This window comes from Amphiura filiformis, chromosome 18 (assembly GCF_039555335.1).
Source record: "Amphiura filiformis chromosome 18, Afil_fr2py, whole genome shotgun sequence".
NCBI classification, from domain to species: Eukaryota; Metazoa; Echinodermata; class Ophiuroidea; order Amphilepidida; family Amphiuridae; genus Amphiura; species Amphiura filiformis.
Window position 1 is genome coordinate 6,296,220 of NC_092645.1, and position 23,314 is coordinate 6,319,533.

Consider the following 23,314-nt stretch of genomic DNA (forward strand, 5'->3'; position numbering starts at 1 on the left):
AAAAACTCACACTCTGCAACTTGAGGTCAAATTTTGCATTATGATTATGTAATTGAGGTTATTGGACTATGCCATTGGGATGAGGCTATTGTGGTCCATAGTGAATGCAGTGTAGTGATTGAAACTAATAATTGAGTGGATGAAATGTTTTATAGGTTTTCTGGTTCAATATTTGTATAAAACATTTAAAAGCATCTTTGTTATTATTAAGATCATTTTAGGGCCTGGAGAATAATTTATGGTGAGTTCAGTTATACACAAAGTGGGCAGATCATACAAACAAGATGGCTTCTGAAATGCTTTAACCATTATACCAAGTTTAAATGGTTAGGGTTATTGCTATAACTTTTCACCATTTGAGCTTTAAAATCGACAGGATCACACCCACTCCAAAACTTGAGGGCATGCAGTTTTAAAACCCCAACTTTTAAAGCCTTTTCATTGCACAAAATGCAGGCTAAGGATTATATTTAGCATAAATTGTAAACAATATTGCAAGTAGGTTGAATTCTGCACCCTTGCCCATGGCATAAGATGTTACCGATACCACAGGAAAAGCAAAACCAGGGAGTTAATTGCACTATTCCAGTTGAAATCCATACACCCCGTATGAAAGACATGACCTTGATCTTCCACACAGGGAGTGTGAATTTCAAATGGGGTTGACTCCATTTGAAATCTACATTCCCTGTGTGGGAGATTAACATATCTTCCATGGGGTGTATGGATTTCAACTGAATAGCCTATTTTTAGGCCAAAGTACTTCCTTTCAGCACAGAGACAACACAAAAATGTGTTATTTGCACATTACCAGGCTTTTGTACATTAAGTCGGTCACAAAATACACACCTTTGGTGTTTGTAAGGTGTTTTGTTCGGGAGGAAATTCAATATAGTATTCAAATTCTTGTTGGTTTTGAAGTTCTCTAATTTCAGAGTTTATGGGTAATATAGGTACAGGGTCTGTAGCACTGACTACTCCCAGGTTGAGCCTAGGTAGGGAGAGCCAGGCCCGGTGGGTTCAGTCTTCACTGACAATGTGTACGCATGATGGTTCCAATTAGTTTTCAAGAAATGTCCGCGGAATTTTCGAGGACAAAGTTGTTCGCGATTGTCCAAATTAGGGGTGTTTTGGAGCAAAATTGTCCTTGAAATGAAAAATAGGGTATATTTCAAGGACTTTCGTCCGTGTTTTACCGCTACAGTTTTCTTTTCGTTATGGTCCTCATTTCCCCGTGAAATAGGGGTACAAATTCAAAAGCGTCCTTAAATGGTAAAAATAGGGGTATTTATTTCGAAAAAATGTCCTTGATTCCTCGTGATAAGGGGGTGAAATGAAAATGCGTCCTCAAAATGATAAAAATAGGGGAGGTATTTGGGGCAAATTTTCCTTGATTTCAGCCGAAATAGGGGGGGTAACATTGCTGCAAATGTCCTCGATTCCCCATGAAATAGGGGTCATTTTCAAATCCTGGAACGGTCATACGTCCTACCTTTAAATACAAACTGAACCCACCGGGGAGCCAGGCTGAGAATTTCAACAGGAATCCAAGAAACGATTGGGTTTTTTTTTCTGCGAATACTCTCTACTTGAGATGAAATTTGTTGAAATAAACTGGATTATTTTGAATTATGTTATTTAGACTTCCAAATAAATTTATTGGTATTATTTAAAAGCAAATATTATGTGTTGAGATGCAATTTTACGTTTGATGTGCAAAATTTTGCACTTCATTTTCATCTTACAAAAATCAACCATTTCGAAATGTCTTTCCCCTATTATCAATTTTGATAATTCTTCCAATTTTGCAAATATACCGATAACCATTTGAACCATCATTTTGATAAAATTTAAGATTGAAATGAAAAGGCTGACATGAAAGGCTGACACTTTATTTTGTTAGCATAGAACTGATATATTTCTTAAGGTACATTGTAGGAAAAAATGTTCAAGTAAAAAAATGACTTGAAAATAAATGTCTTATAAATGGATAAAAAGTGTATACCCAGTTTTTAAAAATATTTGATAAATGCATTAAAACCTTTTATTGTCATATTTTCAGAAATTTTCAAAATCACTTCACAGCACAAATGAGAGCAGCATACTTTACTGATGACTTCCCGGGGGTGTGCTCTGACTGTATTGTATTGGGCCATTTCATTTGAAATCCACACCCCTGTGGAAGATTTAGCCTGTCTTTCACAGAGGGTGCATGGAATTCAAATAGAATATATACAATTGGGTTACCTCCATTTGAAAATAGGTAAAACCATATACTGGTAACTGGGGAGTATGAGTTTCAAAATAATTAAGCATGTAGCCAATTCCATTTGAAAAACATATTCCTGTGGAAGACTTTTCTTAAATCTTCCACAGGAATATGGAAGATTTCAAGTGGAGCGTAGCAACCCATTTATTACAATGTAGGTATCCCAGGCAAACCTTAGTTAACACATTTGCTAGTCGGCGAAATTCGCCTAGACCGGGGCCAAACACAGTGCATATTTACACAGAAATTTGAATTTTTTTCGAGAACAGGTCGGTGAAGGAAACCTACATAAATATGTTTTCTATACTTCACTTGACCCAAATATATGATTTTTTATGGCGATGAGCCAGTCGCACATGGAATTTTAGACGGATTTTGATAGCAGTTCCATTAAAAAAAAGCTGCTATCGCCATGAGACTAAGATCTAGAAACACCCCTAAATGCTGTTTTGGGGAATTTTGCTAGCAGAATTTGTTTGATGATTTCAATCTTTGACAAGATGTAACTTTGTTACGGAAAGTGCTATGACAAAAATCTTTTCAGTTTTGGCTTTCTTTACTCAAGGGCTTTAATTTGATGTGTAAAATGATGCAGTTTGATGGCAAATTTGAATTCACCTAGCATACCTACATTTATGCTGCATTTGGTTTCATTGAAACCGCTTGATTTGAAATCTGTTGAAAAAAGTTAGGCTTTTTGTTACAAAAGCTGTCGTACATTTCATATCAGAAGTGTTTTTTTGTGAAATTGTGTTTGATTAAAATTTGTGATTTCCACAACACAATTTCAATTTCAAGTACTATTCTACAAAATAATATCAAATGCATTGGCTAAACTCTTGCCTTGCATATTTATGATGTTAAATCTGGGAAGCAATTGCTTGGGCTCAACCAGGCGTAAGAGTTCTGACCACTCTAAGTTGATTGAACACAATCCCACAATGCAACTGGAAATAGTCTGCAGCATACTTGAATCTATACAGTTTAAACAATTTATGGTAGTATTATTGTAGTGGTTTATGGGATGGTGTTCACTCTTCCTCTGTGACCACATGATAGCTACAAATCCACCCATAGGCGATCTACGCACACACACGGTTTACTTCAGACAGTGACAGACACAGAAATGTCATACGCTAATGAAAAATATTCACGGAACGATTAATTTTAATTACGTACCAAATTGAGCGATATCGCATCTAATTGAGGAAAATTGCAAATTAACACCATTTTGATAAACATGTTTTTATTTATATAATTTGTTGAATATAAAGTAGTCATCGATTTTTAAAGAAGTGATATGAATAAATATTGTATCGCAAAGATATGGATGATTTTTGCAGTTAGCTTGGTGTACGTGGACAGGCTATACAGTATGTAAATATTGAAAAAAATTTGCACAGCCTTAAGAAATTATCAATACAACCTGATTCTGGCGATCACGTCTCCACGCGTCGTCCTCGTCGACGACAGTGTTTAGAGTCTTGGTTTTCTTTTCTGCCAATCTTGTAAATAGTGCCCTGGAGAGGTGAGGAGGGCAAAATGCAATTCTTGACTGAAATAGTGCACACTTTTAGGTGCAGTTACTGTAATAAATATGAACATATTTTGTTGGCAAATTTCTTTCATGATTTTTGAAAAGGCACACTATTTAGTTTCATTCAATTTTTCACAAGTTTTCTTCACTGTCAATCTTTAGATTGTAAGGACAGTAAGGTAGTTGCCCAGAGAGGAGTGCAGTGGAGAGGAGGATGAAATTAAATCTTGCTGTAATTGTAGTAGCAGTGTTCACATTGTCGTACATATGCCTGGCGGAACTTGGTCGCCGCAAGTTGCTAGGAGTAGCAGTAGGCGCTGCCAGGAGTAGTGGCAGTGTGAACGATGGTCAGCATAAGTTTATGCCAAGCGTACGTCCGAAGATTTACTCCTGATTTAAGTCAGAAGTAGCGAGCTGGGTGTAATCTCGCCAGGCGTAAGTTGCATTGTGAATGCTGCTACGCCTGGCGCCAGACGTAAGTTTGACCCTTTTTGGTTGGGACTAAGGAATTACTTATCGCCTTGTTTAAAAAGGGCACAGAAACACCGGAAGTGGTAGTCGCCACTGGTCATCGTAGTGCTAGGAGTAGGCTAGGTGTGGATACGCGGTAGGAGTAGGGAAAATATTTGTGGAATTTTTATCAATGTTAGCGTAAGTTTACTCCGGGTGTAACTCAAAATGTGAACGCGACTAGTGCATATTTTGTAGTGTATTTCTTATTTTTGTGACAAGTTTTACTATTTTGTATGATTTTTTGTTACAAGTTTTGTTCTTAGTGCCCAATTTTTGTCAAATCATTTTTGGGAATCAAACTTGAAATGCTTTGGGAAAACTCAACCATTTAGAAATGTTTTTCCCCTATTAGGCCAAAAAAAAAGAGGTTTGTCTCAAAGCTTGCGTGTGAGTTTGTAAAATCGCAAAATTTGACAAAAAAGAAATGTGGAAATTTTTTAATTTCAAAATTGTTTTTAATAGTTTTTCCAGAAAAATCGGCGAAAATCAGACTTTTTCTCAAAATACCATGAAAAAGTCCGGGGATTGCATTTCGCATTTGTTTTAAATTTCTTGTGAGCTTTGAGACAAACCTTTTTTTTTTTTTTTTTATCAGAGACTGCAATGCGCAAAAATATTAAGGTATGTTGAAGCAATACACCTCAAATTTTGAAACATTGTTTTAATGGTAGGCATCCAGAGGATGATTTAAGGAAGCCCCATCATGCACTGCAAACGTGTTATCACCAGAGTTTCAACTGCCACTTTACTTTTCAAATCCCATTGAATTCTGTGCAAAAGACGTTGTTTAAGAATTGTGCGTGTGTCATTATTAGTTGGTCGATTTCAGATCTAAAGTAATGTATGCATGAAGGATAATTCACACCATCTGTAGGTAACATAAAATGTGAAATCGACCAGCATTGTGAATGCGTTTTTATTGTAAATATACCAGTCCAAATTCAAATTTAACCATGGCCGCCAATGCAGTGTGCGAGCAGTCGTGTCATGTTCACTCACACAGCTGTGCTAACCGCAAGTCAACACAGTGGCGTGGTGGGAAGTGCTTAAATCATCCTCTGGTAGGCATCAATTTATGGTAGAAAACAAAACATGAAAAATGGGACCACGCCTCTTTGAATATGACTGTAGGCTGAAATGTTTAATTGTGGAAATAGATTTGTCACCTCATGACCAATCTCCATGGCCATGGCCCTGACTTAGTCCGTTCAGAGAAGAGGGTGTGATGCAAGGCTGCAGCTCCTAAAGGATGAATACTGTACAAGCTATAATATTCATGCGAGTAATTTTTTGCGTTTTGCTAAATTTGAACCACTTTTCATGTTTTTAAATTCATGTTTGAGAGTTTTTGACATAGACCTATGCATAAATAAACATATTTAAAGGTGTTTATTTCCATGGTACCTACTTGGATTTCGGAAAATGCGAAAATAAATTAGCATGAAATGTCAACTTCTACAGTATTAGAAATTACTAATGGAGTAAGACGATTTATAACACAGTCAGCGACACAGATCCCGAGGCTTGACAAATCATCTGGAAAACAAGCCCATATAACCATAACAATTTATATTAGCCTGCTAGGAGTCCTAGCTGGGAAAGCCAACACCTTACAATATTATATATACTGTATGCAGTATACATGTAATAAGCTATAGGGAAATATTACAGTGGATTACCTATTGCTTGGTACCAAGTTATACCAGGTATATATATATAACCAATTAACATTGCCATTAAAGGTGGGCGTTCTATTGATATTGTTACCTCATCGAAGGCTGATTGATTCCGGATTGGATTCTGGATTTTGAAGAAGATTCAAATATTCAAAGTCAAATCAAAATAAGATTGGGCGGAGCCAGGCCCGTACGCAGGGGGGGTGCGTGGGGTGCGTCGCACCCCCCCCAAATCTGTCAAAGTGTACAAAAAGTCCCAAAATTTAAGAATTTATGAGCGTGGCGGCAAAAAAAATCAGGTTTTTACGGGTTTTTCGTCAAAAATGTCCAAATTTTGGAAAGAAAGTCCACTTTTCACAAAATCGCCCCCCCCCTTTGGGAAAAAGGTCCACTTTTTCAAAATCAGCACCCCCCCAAACAAAATCCTGCGTACGGGCCTGGGCGGAGCTGTTGTAAGCCCCCGGAAAAGACTGCTTAATAGTATCTGTATATTTTTAATAGTATCTGTATATTTATGATCATTTGCAGATTTTATGGGATGGTTGTTATCCATTCTGTGCAACCCATCACTTCAGGCTGGACTTTTTTCATAAGGGGTGGGTGATGGGAGTCATGAGCATGGGTCAGGATTAGAGGCCACAATGAGTGGCGGTGCTACGGGGGGCGAAAGGGGGACATTTGCCCCCAAGTATTTTTCTTGCCCTCCCAGTTTGCCCTCCCACATTTGAGACAAAAAACCCAAAATTACGTAAATTTCCACTTTTGCTGCAATTTTGCCCAAAATTTGTAGATTTTCCCCCTTGAAATTCACTTTGCCCCCCAATGTCCCCCGAAAAAATTCCTGGTGCCGCCACTGGCCACAACCATGCACTAAAACTGACCCCTCTTACAATGTTGATTGGTGCCATCTCATGCAGCTGTGTTCTTCGGCCTGTCAACATTGGTTGGGGGGGGGGTCGAATATAGCTTCCATAAAAGTCCAAGCATTTTAAAACTATTCTTTTACATGTAGTTACTTTCAAATTGTGACAACATGATCTGGTTCATGGGGCTTTTTGGGGCCTAAGGCGACAAATTTGAATCTGAGATAAAGGTAAAAATATGGAGTAAAAAAACAATAAAATACATAAGAAAATAGACATCAAAAAACTTCATAACTTTAGACCCAAGTATGCTTGGCCTTTGTTTTTTTTCCAGTAAATGATAGCCTATATTGTAAGTATATTAAATGTAACAATTGTAGTAACTCAGTTTTCAATTATGCCTCCTTTGGCCCCCATGGTCCAGATCGTGTCACAATTGTGCCAACAGTAAAAATTATTACAAAGTAATTGACGAACCCGCGTTGACGAAGGTGAGCTTGGCTACTAAAATAGAAAATATTAACAGCCTTGTGTATAAAATTGAGTCATATGAGAATGAATGATGAGTCAAATGGAATAAATAACTAACCCACAGGCCATGTAGAGTATTAATAGTGTGTGCAAATATTTGATAGAATCCTATTGATTAAACCCATTGGTTTGTGTGTAGCCATTTTGAGTTTGTTTGATATGATTGAAGGATAACACGCATATTTGACCTTGTGTCAATTTTTGGTTTTAAATAATTTGTTTTGAGAGTTGAATGTAAAATAAACCATTAAAATTATGCATATCATATTTCAGTTTGTTTTATTATGTTTTGTTTGTTGTATTCAACAAAAATGCATAAAGGGGTCTTTGGAAACAAACCCAAAAGGTAAACCAGGTTTCCCCCTGGTTTCCCCCCCCCCCAAAAAAAAAACCCACTGAAAATAAAATTCCAATATTTTGATATACCATTGGATCGATCGAGCCCATATTTATTGATCGAGCTATGAGTTTTAAAATATTGGACGAGACGCAGTCGAGTCCAATATTTTAAAACTCATAGCGAGACCAATAAATATTGGGCGTAAAGCATCCAATTTTAACATTATTATATTTTGGATCCAATAATTTCACACACTTGGATTCATCCAAACATAATAATGGGCAAATATTGGGCAATTGTTTGGGCAAATTTACCAATTTCATTGCACTGATTTCACTTTCCCCTCCCAATTGCCCTTCCTGGAAAAAATGAGTGTTGATGATAAAATAGATATATGTAACTGGCCTGTGTGATAAATAGGATGTCAACCTTGTAGTGAAGTGTCACCTGGTTTAACATGACTTGTTTGTTTCTGAATCTTTTTTTCAGCCTAAAAATACCACTCAACTAAACATGAATCATTAGAGTGCTTCATTACCTGTCTCATCTTCTGCATTTTATTATTTGTTTGAAAAACAAGCATACAAACTCTAACTCTGATAAATAAATAATTTTTTTTGCATATTTGATTCATATTTATTCAAAACAAAACTGATCTCTAAATATAATTAATCTTTTCCATGAGCACCCCCTCCCCTTACCTTGTCTTTTGGCTATGTTATGTGATGTTGATTTATTTTGTTAATTTCATTTGATTTCAGGGAAAGGCTAACTTTCAGACCTTTTTGGTCTTCCAGCCTTTTCCTCCATATGTACCGTGTTTATATATATTTTTTATGTAATGTCTTTGATTTTTATGGAAATAAAATAAAATATGAAAAAATATGAATGAATGAATATATTGTTTAAAGTAAAACACAACAGGAAAGTGGCCAGAAAACGGCATTTGTTGGTAGTGACTGTGGGTTTATACCTCATCATGCCACGTGGGTGGATCTTGATTTCTTTGTTTGTTTACTTGTTTGTAATTGATTAACTCATGCGTGTCAAGGTATGTTTGTATAACCTACTTTTTGTATTTGCTTAAAAAACAAAAAAAGTAAAGAAACAAAATTGGGAATTTAATTGTATGGTTAATGAGGATTTAGGAGCAATGGTATCTGGGGTATTGTGTGATGCCTGGAGGGGGTCATTTACAGTAGACCTCAGTAGACTCACAGATCCTGGAAGGGTGGTAGACTAGACCTGTGCAAAGGGTGTCTACATAACTAAGACCTAAGACCCAAAAACTAAGACTTACAAAACTAAGACCTATAAAACTAAGACCCGTCTACAAAACTAAGACCTATAAAACTAATAAAACTAAGACCTGTCTACAAATTTAGACCTATAAAACTAAGACCCTTTCTGCAAAACTAAGACCTATAAAACTAAGACCATGTCTACAAAACTAAGACCTATAAAACTAAGACCTGACTTTTTTTGACCAAGAAAGCATCCGGGGAAAGCATAAGGTAAAGGAACCTAATTTTTACACTTGCTTATGCATGCAAATGGGGAAATTTGGACCTCTCTTTTGACAGAAATGCATTAAAAACCACTTTTTTTTCACCTGCAATGCTCGCAAAGTGGACCTTTTTGACATTTGACACTTTTTTTAGGGGGGGCGGGTTGGCTGCTCCCTGGCTACGCCCCTGATCATGGTGATGGAACTAAGTGGCGTAGCGTGGGTCATCATATGGGGGGGGGGGGGCACCGGGTCTGATTGGGGGACACAAGCCATTTTAGGTCATTTTCCTATGGGATTTTTTGAGAATCTGAGATTGATGGGGGGGCATGTGCCCCCCATGCACCTATGACGCTACGATACGCCACTGATGGAACTCATTATGACTCTGCTCCCTCTCTCAAGTCAGATGAAGCAAAATTACAAAACTTTCAAATTTCCAACACAATCCCCCCTGAAGCAAGTGAGCAGAGCAGACAAACAAGCAAACAAACAATCAGTCATAAAAATCCATCAGACGAGAACCACAAAATTTATTTTATGTGGCCTAAAAACAAGTTTCTTTGTAATAACTGTATGGCCAAATAATTAGTTTTGTGTCCACCCCTCACTTTTTGGGATAAGTCTTATGTTTTTTTCAATGTTCATATTAAATGTTCATATTAAATTTTAAGTTTTATTAAAATACTTTTAATTCATAACAATGCTAATACTAAGTAATATACTGCGCCAATAAAGTATCCTTACACTTGGAAAAATAATCACAATTTCAAAACTGAACAATATTGGGGTAAATTTTTTTTTTTTTAATAGATGTAGTATCTAATCCTGCACATTATGACACCACATTGAATCCAATGTGACCTCAAGCAGTAAAGTTACAAGCAAATTTATTGAATAGACAAAGGTCCAGTTTTAAACGTGACGGCATTGTCCTCTAAAAAGCCCGTATAAAATAAAGACCCCCTAGGTTACTGAAAATATACGCGTATTGTACGGCGCACTCAAAGCAAAGGTCGCGCTACGACGCGCCCTGCACAGCACACCGCGCAGCGTGAATAAAAATGATTTAATAAATGATTAAATAAATAATTAAATAAATAAATAAATAAATAAATAAATAAATAAATAAATAAATAAATAAATAAATAAATAAATAAATAATAGGCCTAAATAAATAGTAGGCCTAAAAAAATAATAGGCCTAAATAAATAAAATAATTTAATAAATAATTAAAAAATAATAAAATAAAATAGCTAAATAAATGATTTAATTTTTTTTAATTCATTTAATATAATAATAAATTGCTTAATAAATTAATTAATAATTTAAAACAAGATTTGATAAATATTTTGATAAATACATCTAATAAATAAAGAAGTAATGAAATAAATATATAAATAATTTTAATAAATTCATAAATAAATAAATAAATATTTTAATAAATAAATAAACGATTTAATAAATATTTTAATCAATACATTTAATACATTTTATTTATTTAATTAATATTTTAAATAAATAAATATGTTTTTAAATAATTTAATAAATAAATCTATGAACATGGCATTTATTCCGTTGACATATGAAACAATAATGACCATTTTCAATAACTAGCGCTTTCCAATTTAAACGGAATAAATAGCATGATTAGGCCTACACATGATTGTCCTATGAACATAATAGCATTTATTCCGTAGATATTATCATCATGAAATAATGACCAATATTTAAAAAATTATATATAATAATTCTCATATGCTTAGTCTTTTCCAATTTAGACGGAATAAATAGCATGATTTAATACATGGAAATTATGTTTGTCCTAAAAGTATAGCATTTATTCCGTAGAATTAATAAGGACATAATTATCATAATTAGGCCTACTTCTAAGCTCAGACCTTTCAATTTCAAACGGAATAAATAGCATGATTATATAAAATTTTTAATTTGTCCTAAAAGTATAGCATTTATTCCGTAGAATTAATAAGGACATAATTATCATAATTAGGCCTACTTCTAAGCTCAGACCTTTCAATTTCAAACGGAATAAATAGCATGATTATATAAAAATTATAATTTGTCCTAAAAGTATAGCATTTATTCCGTAGAATTAATAAGGACATAATTATCATAATTAGGCCTACTTCTAAGCTCAGACCTTTCAATTTCAAACGGAATAAATAGCATGATTATATAAAAATTATAATTTGTCCTAAAAGTATAGCATTTATTCCGTAGAATTAATAAGGACATAATTATCATAATTAGGCCTACTTCTAAGCTCAGACCTTTCAATTTCAAACGGAATAAATAGCATGATTATATAAAAATTATAATTTGTCCTATAAGTATAGCATTTATTCCGTAGAATTAATAAGGACATAATTATCATAATTAGGCCTACTTCTAAGCTCAGACCTTTCAATTTCAAACGGAATAAATAGCACGATTACACATTTTTTATCCTATGAACATAGCATTTATTCCGTATTCCATAGGACCGTAATAATTAATTATGAAATAACATTTGATTTCTTGTAGGCCTGCCGACTTCCAATTTAAATAAGTCCGTCAGAACAAATAAGTCCCCCTGGAACAAATAGGCCCGTCTGAAACAAATAGATCCGTAACCACTTCTTGCTTAACCTTCTTCCCCCCAAAACTATCCTAGCCCCTCTTTTGCTGGAAAATATATCCCCAAAAGAAATCCCTTTTCTCGTCCCTCCGGGACACGGTATTAATATAAACTTGTTTGCTATTGTATTATTTTTATTATGGTCAGACGCTATATATTAGTCCCTTAATAAGCCCGTATTGGTACTTTTTACGTGTTGAAACTCCATAGGACGGGCCTATTAAGGGACTATAATATAAAGCTTGACGATATCCAACACACTTATATTAGTCCCTTAATAAGCCCGTATTGGTGATTTTAACGTGTTGAAGCTCCATAGGACGGACCTATTAAGGGACTAATATAAAGCTTGACGATATCCAACACACTTATATTAGTCCCTTAATAAGCCCGTATTGGTGATTTTAACGTGTTGAAGCTCCATAGGACGGGCCTATTAAGGGACTAATATAAAGCTTGACGATATCCAACACACTTATATTAGTCCCTTAATAAGCCCGTATTGGTGATTTTTACGTGTTGAAGCTCCATAGGACGGGCCTATTAAGGGACTAATATATAGCGTCCGACCAAAATAAAAATAGCAAACAAGCTTAAATTAACACCCGCCCCGGAGGGGTGAGAAAAGGGATTTCTTTTGGGGATTTATGACCAGCAAAAGAGGGGCTAGGATAGTTTTGGGGGAAGAAGGTTAAGAAAGAAGTGGGTACGGATCTATGTGTTTTAGACGGACCTATTTGTTCCAGGGGGCTTGTTTATACAGACGAGAAAATCGCAAACTTTTGTGTAGCGAACGTAGGCTCGACATGCTTGAACAGCTCTGCACTCAACAGCATGTGTGTACTCGCACTGCTTGTCATGCCTGTGCAAACCACGTACACAACATACACGACATAGACCGTACATGTAGAGCTCAATTCACAGCATTGCACTCTTGAACGTCGGCTCGGGTATGCTTTAAGTTGTACTACACAGCGGACAGCTCTGCACTGAACAGCATGTGTGTACGTGCACTCATGCTTGAGTTGAGCTGTGCAGAAACACATTTTCACCGTAACACGTATATTAGACATGCATGCATGAGCTTGCATGGTAGAGTTGCTGAATGTTCTTGTACTCGACAACAAGCTGCGTGTTTGTACCATACATGTAATACCCCTTCGTGTTGATGCAGTGTTCCGCCCCGATGCATGAGTGTAGGCCTATTGCAATTTACTCGGATATTTTATTGAAGTCCATGAGTCCACAAGCATCATATGCCTAGGCATATAACAGTAAGTGACCTATTTAATGTGATCTTCATATTTGTGTTTGTTTCAACGGAATAAATAGCATTTATTATCATTAGGGCATAAATTAGACAATAGAGAGTAAGACCTAGTGGCCTAGTATAATGATCATTTGGGCTATTTATTTATACAAATGCAATTTATTCCGTGTAAATTAAGAGTAGGCCTTTCGATCATTATTATTTGTGTTTTCCAACGGAATAAATAGAATGTTATTAACATTTAATGACAAATACTATTTATTCCGTCTATATTTAAGCCCAATAAAAGTTTAAGAACCAATTGTGGCCATTAGAATATTAAAACGAAAGAAATAGTTATCATTATAAAAATAAGGCTTAGGGCCCTACCATTTATTCCGTCTTAGGCCCATTCATTATTTTTGTTTAACGGAATTTAGGCATAGGGGGGGGGCCTATAGGTCTAGACCTAGGCCTACGGTTTCATAATTTTATTTTACTTATATTTTATAACTAGGCCTGCTTTTATTTATAGGTCTAGACCTATTTCTTTTTTTACTTTTGTTTATTGTCAAATAAAATAAAAATAAATTTAAATAAATTAAAATAAAATAAAAAATAAAATTTCATAGGCCTATTCATACGGCGTCCGCTCGCCCGGCATTCAACCGTTCAAATTTTCACGTCATCACGTCCAGCACCCTCTGCATGAACTCGCGTACTTTTTTTCAGTAAGCTAGGGAGTGCCGCCATTTTACGGGCCTATTAAGGGACAATGCCAAAGTGACAAACTGGCCTATACAGGGCGCAAAAAGATTCCAACAAGCGCTACAAAGAGACAACACAGTTTCTTCAATGAAGCGTTATTTAAAGCAGTTTTTATTTCAGTTTTTACTTCTCTGTACTTTTCATAACTTTTATTTTATTTGTCAGTTCTTTTGTTTTAGTTTTCTTTTGTTCCTTTTGTTTTAAATTAGAGCCAAACGCATAAATTAGCCATTCACCACTCTCAAACCAGATTTGTGGTCTGTGGAGTTTTGAATAGGCCAGTTTGTCACTTTTGAAACTGGACCTTCATCCAATCAAATGCTTGTAACTTTACTTCTTGAAGTCACATTGGATTCAATGTGGTGTCATAATGTGCAAGATTAGATATAGTGCATGGATTACAAAAACAAATTTACTCCAATATTGTTCAGTTTGGAAATTGTGATTAATTTTCCAAGTGTAAGGATACTTTATTGGCGCAGTATATAAACACTTTATTAATCAGTACATGAAGGTAGAATCACTTGTAAGTATTTTTGTGGAACTCTAAGGGGTGGTGCAATAATTATGTGTACCCAGGGTGAATTATAGGGGGGCAAAGATTTTTGGCAGGCCAAAAGGGGGGGGCAAGCATTTTTTTGCAGGGCAAAAGGGGGGGTCAATCGATTTTGGCAGGTCGAAAGGGGGGGGGCAAGCAATTTTTGGCACAGATATTTTGGGCATCGTTTCTATATGACGCCCTCAAAAGGGGGAGGAAAGGGTTACGAACACGCTCAAATATGCAAAATTTCCTGCTCGCTGCGCCAGATTATATGTTAAGACAATTTAAGGTTTTAAATTTGGGTTCCCCAAAATCTTGCATGTGTAAGGGGGGGCAAAGATTTTTTGGCACGCCAAAAGGGGGGGGCAAAGGTTTTTTGGCACGCCGAAAGGGGGGGGCAAAGGTTTTTTGGCACGGCCAAAGGGGGGGGGGAGCAAGCGATTTTGGCAGACCATTTTGAGAATTCACCCCCAGGGTACACATAATTATTGCACCACCCCTAAGGGTCTTATTAAATCCCTCATAATCCTAAATAAGTTCTTGGCAGATGAAATTAACTGCTAGCAAATCTATTTTACGTGAAAACTGCTGTATTTTGTCAATGCAGCAAAAATAAATAAATAAAACCTCCCTCCCTCCAAACAATACAAAAAGTTGGTGAAACAAGTTTATGTGGCCTATAATAAATTTTGACTTTCCCTCAAAAGTTTCATGAGGATTTTTTTATTGCTTCCACAAATCATTGTCAACCAGCACTTTGATAGGGCTTTGTTGTTGGTGATTTATGGAGTTAATTGTATTTCCATTTTAATATATTTGACTCTTTCCCATCTGTGTTTGTGTTCACTGATCCATTCACATTGTTCCAAATCGGGTTCCAAATATTCATTCATAAAAATAGACCATTAGTAAAACCAGAGAAGATGAGTAAAACTTAGATCACCAACTAAATAATTCAGAATCAGTTCCAGCCGCAAAAGTCTAGGAAAGTACAGAATTACCTGGCTTGAATCGCTGAAATGTATTGAATACAATTATTGGGTTTTATCTTCCCGCTCATCTTACAATATAAATTTTGACAAAGTTTTGTTTTGATTCCATGTTTATTTTTAGTTCATCATGAAATCCTACGTGCTTTCATCAGAAATGAATGCAAAAATACTGTGCACTGCACCTGCTACAAGTACGAATCACTCATATGTCTCGCCTCAAAACCACCCGCTGTATGAATGTAGTCCCATTTGACATTGAATCAAAAAAGGTATATAAGTTGTAAATTTCGGCTAAAATGGAATTGAATTACAAATTGTTTGATTAAAATTGTAAATTGAGATGTTAATTTCGACGAAATTTGGATTAATTATGTTGGCGAAATTGAGAGCGCGCATGAATTTGCTATAAATGGTTACGGTAATCAGGTCCTGTTTACGTCTCTGAGTCTCTCTCTGTGTACTACGGTAATTGATGTAGGATTGTCATGCACGGGAATATCACATTGGAATTATAATACCAAGGATATATTTCGCTAATTCGGGAGCCGATTTCTTTCTTATTTTAACCGGAGGAAGGATTTACACTGCGGAGTTATAATGTAGGTTTTCAGCAAGATTTAGTGTGTTTACGATGGAGGTGTGGAGATGATTTTACGAAATATGGTGATGTTATATCTGCCGAATTTGTGGTACTTGTCCAAAATGATAGTACCGCCATCTTCGGTTGAGGAGAGCAAAGTTGACACCGTAGGGCCTGTGTTTCGAGGCTGCATATAACTCGAATAAACCAACGATTGCGATGTTATTGTCATAGATCGATGCAGCAGTGTGTTTTCTTTACAAGGATGTATTTTATTTTGGTTTTTAGTGTTTATAAATAAGCTTTTGGTATCGTTTTCTACGTGAGGTACAGCCATTGGTAAAACACGCGAGTAATAGTAGATGTGTGCAATATTGACATGCGAGGCAAGCAATAGCGCGTACTTGACAGGGTCAAAGTCTGCCAACAGTTTGAGCATACTGGTAGAGTGATCTACAGTGAATGGGCGTTGGACAACATGATAGTAATTAAACCGATGCTGTCTGTCTGAGAGATATCAAGACTTTTCCAGATGTTGATCATATACTTTTGATATGCCTATTGAAAGCCCGATTGAATTGAAAGCATGATTATAATAAAATTGAACTGGTACCCTGTAATAAGTTGAACTAAACCGCATTTTGGGCAAATAATAAATACTTACAGCAAAAATAGGAATGTCAAACAGTCAATGATGAAGATCTGATATTGGGGTGGGGGGGGGATAACTTTGCATAAATTTGACAAAATAAGTGCATTTTCAGGGGTGAACATTTGGGGTACCGGTATGACATAAATTTGGCTAAAAGTAGTGAAGATTTATGTTACCGTATATTTATTTTTGACAGGGGTCAAATGCATATGATAAAATGGTACAGCCAAAACAGCCCTGCAACTGTAGCCAACTCAAATTGAAGGTCAATAATTTTAATATAACAAGTTAGAACTTTTTGTGACACAGCTGGGAAGGGGGGGGGGGGGGCTGAGGCTCTGACCTAAAATACAGACTAGCAAGCACCATGATTTTTTTTTTTGGTAGATTGATCCAAGGCAGACAGTTTTTATGGGGGGGCTGAAGATTTTTGGGGAATGATCCCATGCCCCGGGCCCTGGCACCATTTAGATGAATGGTCATCCATCATGTAGGTTTGTCTGATGTACCGGGTATATAATGTGTGTATGTTGAAAGTTGGCTAAATAATCAGAAATAGATTTAACCCTTGCTTTATCATCCTACATTTAGGAGAGGTTGTTTAAATCTGGACAGCTAATTAAGTCGGATCACGAACTAATGAATTAATTTCAGTGTGCGTCCTACTTGTGTCTGGGCAGCAAACTGAAATTGCTGTGGGGCATAGGAATCATGAATCAAATGGTAGCATATTAATTTGGTTTCTAGAGCAGTTTACTCCTCTAAAACACGAACTAACATTGTTGGTCATGCACATTCGACAATGCAATTGTCAATTTTTTTTGTGTGTGTAGTGACTGTGTGTTTTTTAGGGATACCAAGATTCTCATGGGGGGGGGGTCAATGGTCATGGGGATCTTGTAATGGGTTAACCATTGCTCCAGTCAGGAAAGTGCAAACCAGTTTTAAACTTCAAAAGTTTCAATACATAGATTTGTGGCCAGCCTGGTAGTATGCAATGAGCTCTCAGTAATATATATGCCTGCATATGATATGTTGTAATGTCAATGAGCCCCACGTGATAATCATTTAAACATCTCCTGTGTAGAAAATTTGTCATTTTGGGGGTGGGGGGGGGGGGAAAGGGGGAATTTGCCCTCAAATATTTTTCTTACCCTCCAGTTGCCCCCCCCCCCACTTTTGAGGCAAAATCATCCAAATTATGAAATTTCCACTTTTTGTGGTGCAAAATTTGTCAATTTTGCACCCCCCTGAAATTCACTTTGCTCCCCATGCACACTCATGCAGCTTAGCCTCTATCATACAGGTAGACACTCCTTCCCAAGTATACCACCTTCTTGTTTTTCTTGTCCGAAGTTCAATGACTCCCTGTCTATCCACTGTGATCAGTATGAATCTACCAGTCCCTGGGTATCATTTACAATCCCCTAAATACCCATTGAATTCATTTCCTGAATTCATGTTTGGAATATGTAGGTCATGTAATCATACCCCCTGTATACTAGACTTAGTAGGCAAGTATATGTTACGGGGTAAATGTCCGATGTTCATGTGAAACGCTGCAAGCCAGAGCAGTCTCAATTTCATGATAAAGCTCGATAACATGGATATCACTGATGTCTTGAAAATGACCTCATGGTGACGGAAGATGAGTTAAAATACCCCGAAATACTCTAGGTCATTACCCATAGACAGAGAAAGGAAAAACCAAACGGAAATCACATTTGCCACACATATCAGCCATCCAATAGGATCGCATTTATTTTGCTTATGCGAATCAAATACATCAATGAATAAGCATTTAAAGAAATTTAATACAACATTATCAAGCAAAATTGTCTAAGGCTTCAGCAAGCAAGCAATAAGCATATTAATAGATGGCACATCTGAATATAAAATAAGGATACCGGTATATATCACAGGACTGTGTGAGATACGCAAGCCAAAACCTGGGGAAGCTCCGGTTAATCAAAACACATGATGAGACAATAATGGGGAAAAGCTGCCCAAAATCCTCCCAGACGAAGTTGCCTAAAAGTGATGCATATGTGACTAGGGTGATTTACGCTAGAAGCTGTAAGGAACCTGCTTACAAGCAAAGCAAAATAAGCAAAAAGCTGAAGCCTTAGAAGCATATTAATTAATTGAATATTTCTTGGAGGTCGCGAGAAGTTTTCACGATCATCCTTGCAACTGGCTGGAGCTCATGAGAAGTTTTCCCGAGCATCCTTGAAGACCAAGTTGTCTATATTTAGAAAAATATTATTAATAAATGAATACATGTATAAAAATAAACATTTGTAATTTACTATTTTTCATCTTATTCCATAATGTACGCCTTATATGGCTATTTTTAATATAAATTATTTGATTTTTGCTACATCATTTTCCTCTCAAAATTCTTAAACTGCACATTAAGTAGACACAAAATATTTCCATGCAATGGTTGGAGCTTATGACAAGACTCCCAAGCCATTGTAGGAAAACCTAACGAAAGAAGCCTACTATAATTAATGTCTTGTTTAAGGAAGATGAGAAAATAATTGTAGCTTTAATTACCATTTTTACTCCTTTTAACACAAAATTAAGCGTTTGTCCTTTGTAGCGAATAATTTTTTATTAATTACAAGTTGCTATTTTTTCGCTCACATTGTTGCAATGTTATGCGAAAACTTCCTCATGAACCACTGTCGCCACTTCTAAACTTGCCCTTCTTTAAAAAATGAACACGAGATCCGAGCATGACGAAACACCAATTTTTGGGAGTGGCGGGTGGGAAAATAAATATTTTGGATCCTTATCGGATGAAATCTGAATGTGATGTGATTTTTCGGGGAAAACCCGAGCCGACCTTTCTATGAAAGGCCTGTCCCCATTGGTCCATGCAACGACCCGACCAGAACACGCAATATGATTGGACCAACCTACACGAGCCCACACGCGCCAAACAGGTCATATGACAATCTCACCGGTCGAAGCAAGATGACCTTTTTGAGGTCGCCAAAGAGGCGATAACCTTTCTCTGCTTATAAATTGGTTTCTTCCTGACAAGCATTCAGAAACCTTATTACCCATAGACAGAGAAAGGAAAAACCAAACGGAAATCACATTTGCCACACATATCAGCCATCCAATAGGATCGCATTTATTTTGCTTATGCGAATCAAATACATCAATGAATAAGCATTTAAAGAAATTTAATACAACATTATCAAGCAAAATTGTCTAAGGCTTCAGCAAGCAAGCAATAAGCATATTAATAGATGGCACATCTGAATATAAAATAAGGATACCGGTATATATCACAGGACTGTGTGAGATACGCAAGCCAAAACCTGGGGAAGCTCCGAAGTTAATCAAAACACATGATGAGACAATAATGGGGGAAAAGCTGCCCAAAATCCTCCCAGACGAGTTGCCTAAAAGTGATGCATATGTGTGACTAGGGTGATTTACGCTAGAAGCTGTAAGGGAACCTGCTTACAAGCAAAGCAAAATAAGCAAAAAGCTGAAGCCTTAGAAGCATATTAATTAATTGAATATTTCTTGGAGGTCGCGAGAAGTTTTCACGATCATCCTTGCAACTGGCTGGAGCTCATGAGAAGTTTTCCGAGCATCCTTGAAGACCAAGTTGTCTATATTTAGAAAAATATTATTAATAAATGAATACATGTATAAAAATAAACATTTGTAATTTACTATTTTTCATCTTATTCCATAATGTACGCCTTATATGGCTATTTTTAATATAAATTATTTGATTTTTGCTACATCATTTTCCTCCAAACGGCATCCTAGACATGCAATGCTAGGATGTCGCTAATCCTCCCCCTCCCTCCCCCCTCCCCATTTTGTATTAATTGCACTTTTCCCATTAATCTAATTGTCTAAATTCTCAGACCCAGGTGGGGACGCAAATATTTGTGGACTGTTATTAAAAACCACCAGCGCATTGGATATTTGCTGCCTTAAAATCAACAAACCTCTATCTGAAGGATGAGTACAATCAAACCCATAAATGGGGCCATCATCATCGGCATTGTTGATACTGGGGTGCAAGACGTTATTGTATCTAATGATGTGGGCATTACCCCCCAACATTTCTCTGCAAACCTTGTGCGCATGTTGATTGATATTCTTAGTGCAACGTACCCCCGCCCCTTTCTTCTTCTCTAAAGAGTACCCAAGTCTAAAAGGATATCCGACCATATAATGCGAGCAAATGGTAGTAGTTGTCTAATGGTTTTAAGACTTTCTGTAACACATGACCTTATTTCCCCAAACTTGCTTGGAGGATATCATTAGTGCCAAAGTGCACAATTATGGTTGTTGGGAACTGTGCCTTTCCCAACAGCCATCTTACTCTACCAATTAAGTATGACAAATGTCCTCCCGGCTTTCCGTCCCACATACATTCTCCTCCACCGTGCAATTGTGTGTTATGTATACCTGCGCGTCTAAAAATGCTATCCCCGACCAACCACGTTCGCATGTGTCGGTCTGTAAGGGAGAGAAAGTGAGAATTAGTAAATTGGAAATTATATGAGGCTCCATGCCCCATGTTTTTAAATACTTTATGTTACATGTACAATATTTTGTTTGCAATTGCCACACGCCGAGAGAGTTTCTTGACCATTTTCCTTGGCGAATTACCTGAAAAGAACTAAATATTGTAGTTAGTTATACAAATAAGATATTATCCTTAGATCTCTGCTGAAAGATTTTTTCATCATATTTCCAAAGTGAGATACCTGAAAAATAATTTTTTATTACATGTTAAGTGCTGCATTGTGGTATTGACATTCTTTCTGGATCATGCCCATGAATAGCTAGGACTTCAGAATCCGCTTGGTTAACATCTATTGAGAGATTTTCACATTGCATTTTCTAGGCTAAATACCTGAAAATAATATTTATCTTACAAACATTAGTACAAGCACTGAACAGGCCTATCTATGATTTTTAAGCCCCATTATTCTGACATTAAACTGATTGCTATCCTTTTTCGCTGATCACAGAAAAATCTGAGCTGAATTTATTAACAGCTGTGGTCTAATGTAAGAATGAAAAGCGGACGATTTCCATCTTCCCATTTGTTTTATTTTCTCCTCTGAGGCCCCACCTAATGCAGCAGCCGTGGCTGCGCCAATCCTAAAGCTATGCGTACTGAAGTGGGCAGGTGATAATCCTAAGAGCCTAATGCCCTTTTTTTTCATGCTACCAAATTGAAATGTTGTTAGCGGTTCTCCCGCAAAATGTATGAAAAGAGGGCCTTGCCGATTCGGTCTTACCAGAAGGAATTCTTCCAACGCTTTTACGGACATAAATTGCAACCTGTAGATCTTTCAATCTTCAATGTAGATGATAACCCTAATTGGTCGGTTTTTGAATATCTAATTCTTACCTCCAGTATTTGGTTTGATATTGAAATGTCATCTATTGCTAAAATTCTTGACATGTCACCTGATTTTCTAAGGCTTGAAAATTCCCTGCCCTTAAAAATGCAAAAATGCTAAGAGAAAGGCCGCTTTGAATAACAAAGCTTCATATTGCGAACTACACATAGATGGCAATTTCACCACTAAATCGCATAATAAAACTGGTGTGATAGGAAGCCTTGTATCACATTGGGGGTTTTTTCAGCCTGCAACCTTCTTTTAGCTTTTTTATTATGAAGCTATCTGTCGGATCTATCCACCCATTGACCTTATGTACAAAGGCTAAAGCTGACATTTTTGAGTTGTTGTCGAGTGGCGATTTTCCTTCTATTACCAAAAATGCAATGAATGCCATAACATGACTTTGAGGCACTGGCCAATTTTTTTTCAATTTAAACTGATCTCTAAAATTTATGAATGAATTGACACTTGCTCTATATGATGCCCAAGTCGAATTTGCCATAGAAGCTGTCAATAATTGTTGGCTTACGCACTCTAGATCCTCCAAAGAAATGTTGGTACCTGTAAGCCCTCTGTTTCTGCTTCTGGCGCCACCATCCGGAAGCGCTCTACCTGGAAGCGTGAGAGAGCATCTGCAATGTCATTTTTCTTGCCTGGAATATGTTTTGCTAAAAAGGCAATATTTGACTTTAAGCATTGTAACGTAAAAAAAGCGAATCAGATTCATTATTTTCGGACACTTTGATGTTTGCTTGTTCACAATTGACACAACAGACTGATTGTCTGACCTGACTAATATTTTCTTTCCTACAAGCTGATCCCCACAAAACTATTGCTACTACTACTGGGAACAACTCTAGCCAAGCAATGGAGTGGTGCTTTACCTCATCTGGCCATTTGCTTTGGAACCATTTGCCCTTAAAATAGCCTCCACACCCAATACCTGCGCTAGCGTCTGTGAATAATTGTAGATCTTCTTCACCTGACCATATTTGGTCAGGTATTATCGTAATCCCATTGAAATATCCTAAAAATAAGACCCACATTTTTAAATCTTCTTTCGCTCCTTGTGATAATTCTATTTTTCGTCCTGAATTCTGCTCCCCACATGTTAAGTCTATTAGTCTTCGCAAGAATGCTCTTCCTGGAGATACTGCTTTACATATAAAGGAAAGGGATCCTATAACTGATTGCAATTCTTTCAACGAGATTTTCGTTGATTTTAATGCGCTATCAATTTTTTCCCGAATGCTTTTTAG

General features: G+C 36.6%; 1 protein-coding gene across 14 annotated transcripts in view; it reads left to right on the forward strand.

Annotated features, from left to right (window-relative positions):
• LOC140139799 (protein 4.1-like) overlaps nt 1-23,314 on the forward strand; it is a 228,181-nt gene that overhangs the window by 41,986 nt on the left and 162,881 nt on the right. The window contains exon 1 of one of the 14 annotated variants that reach the window (XM_072161511.1): nt 15,870-16,023. The exons of the other annotated variants lie outside the window; for them this stretch is intronic. The gene's annotated coding sequence lies outside the window, so the exon portion shown is untranslated. Of the gene's footprint in view, nt 1-15,869; nt 16,024-23,314 lie in introns of those variants that run through there. 14 annotated transcript variants of the gene reach the window in all.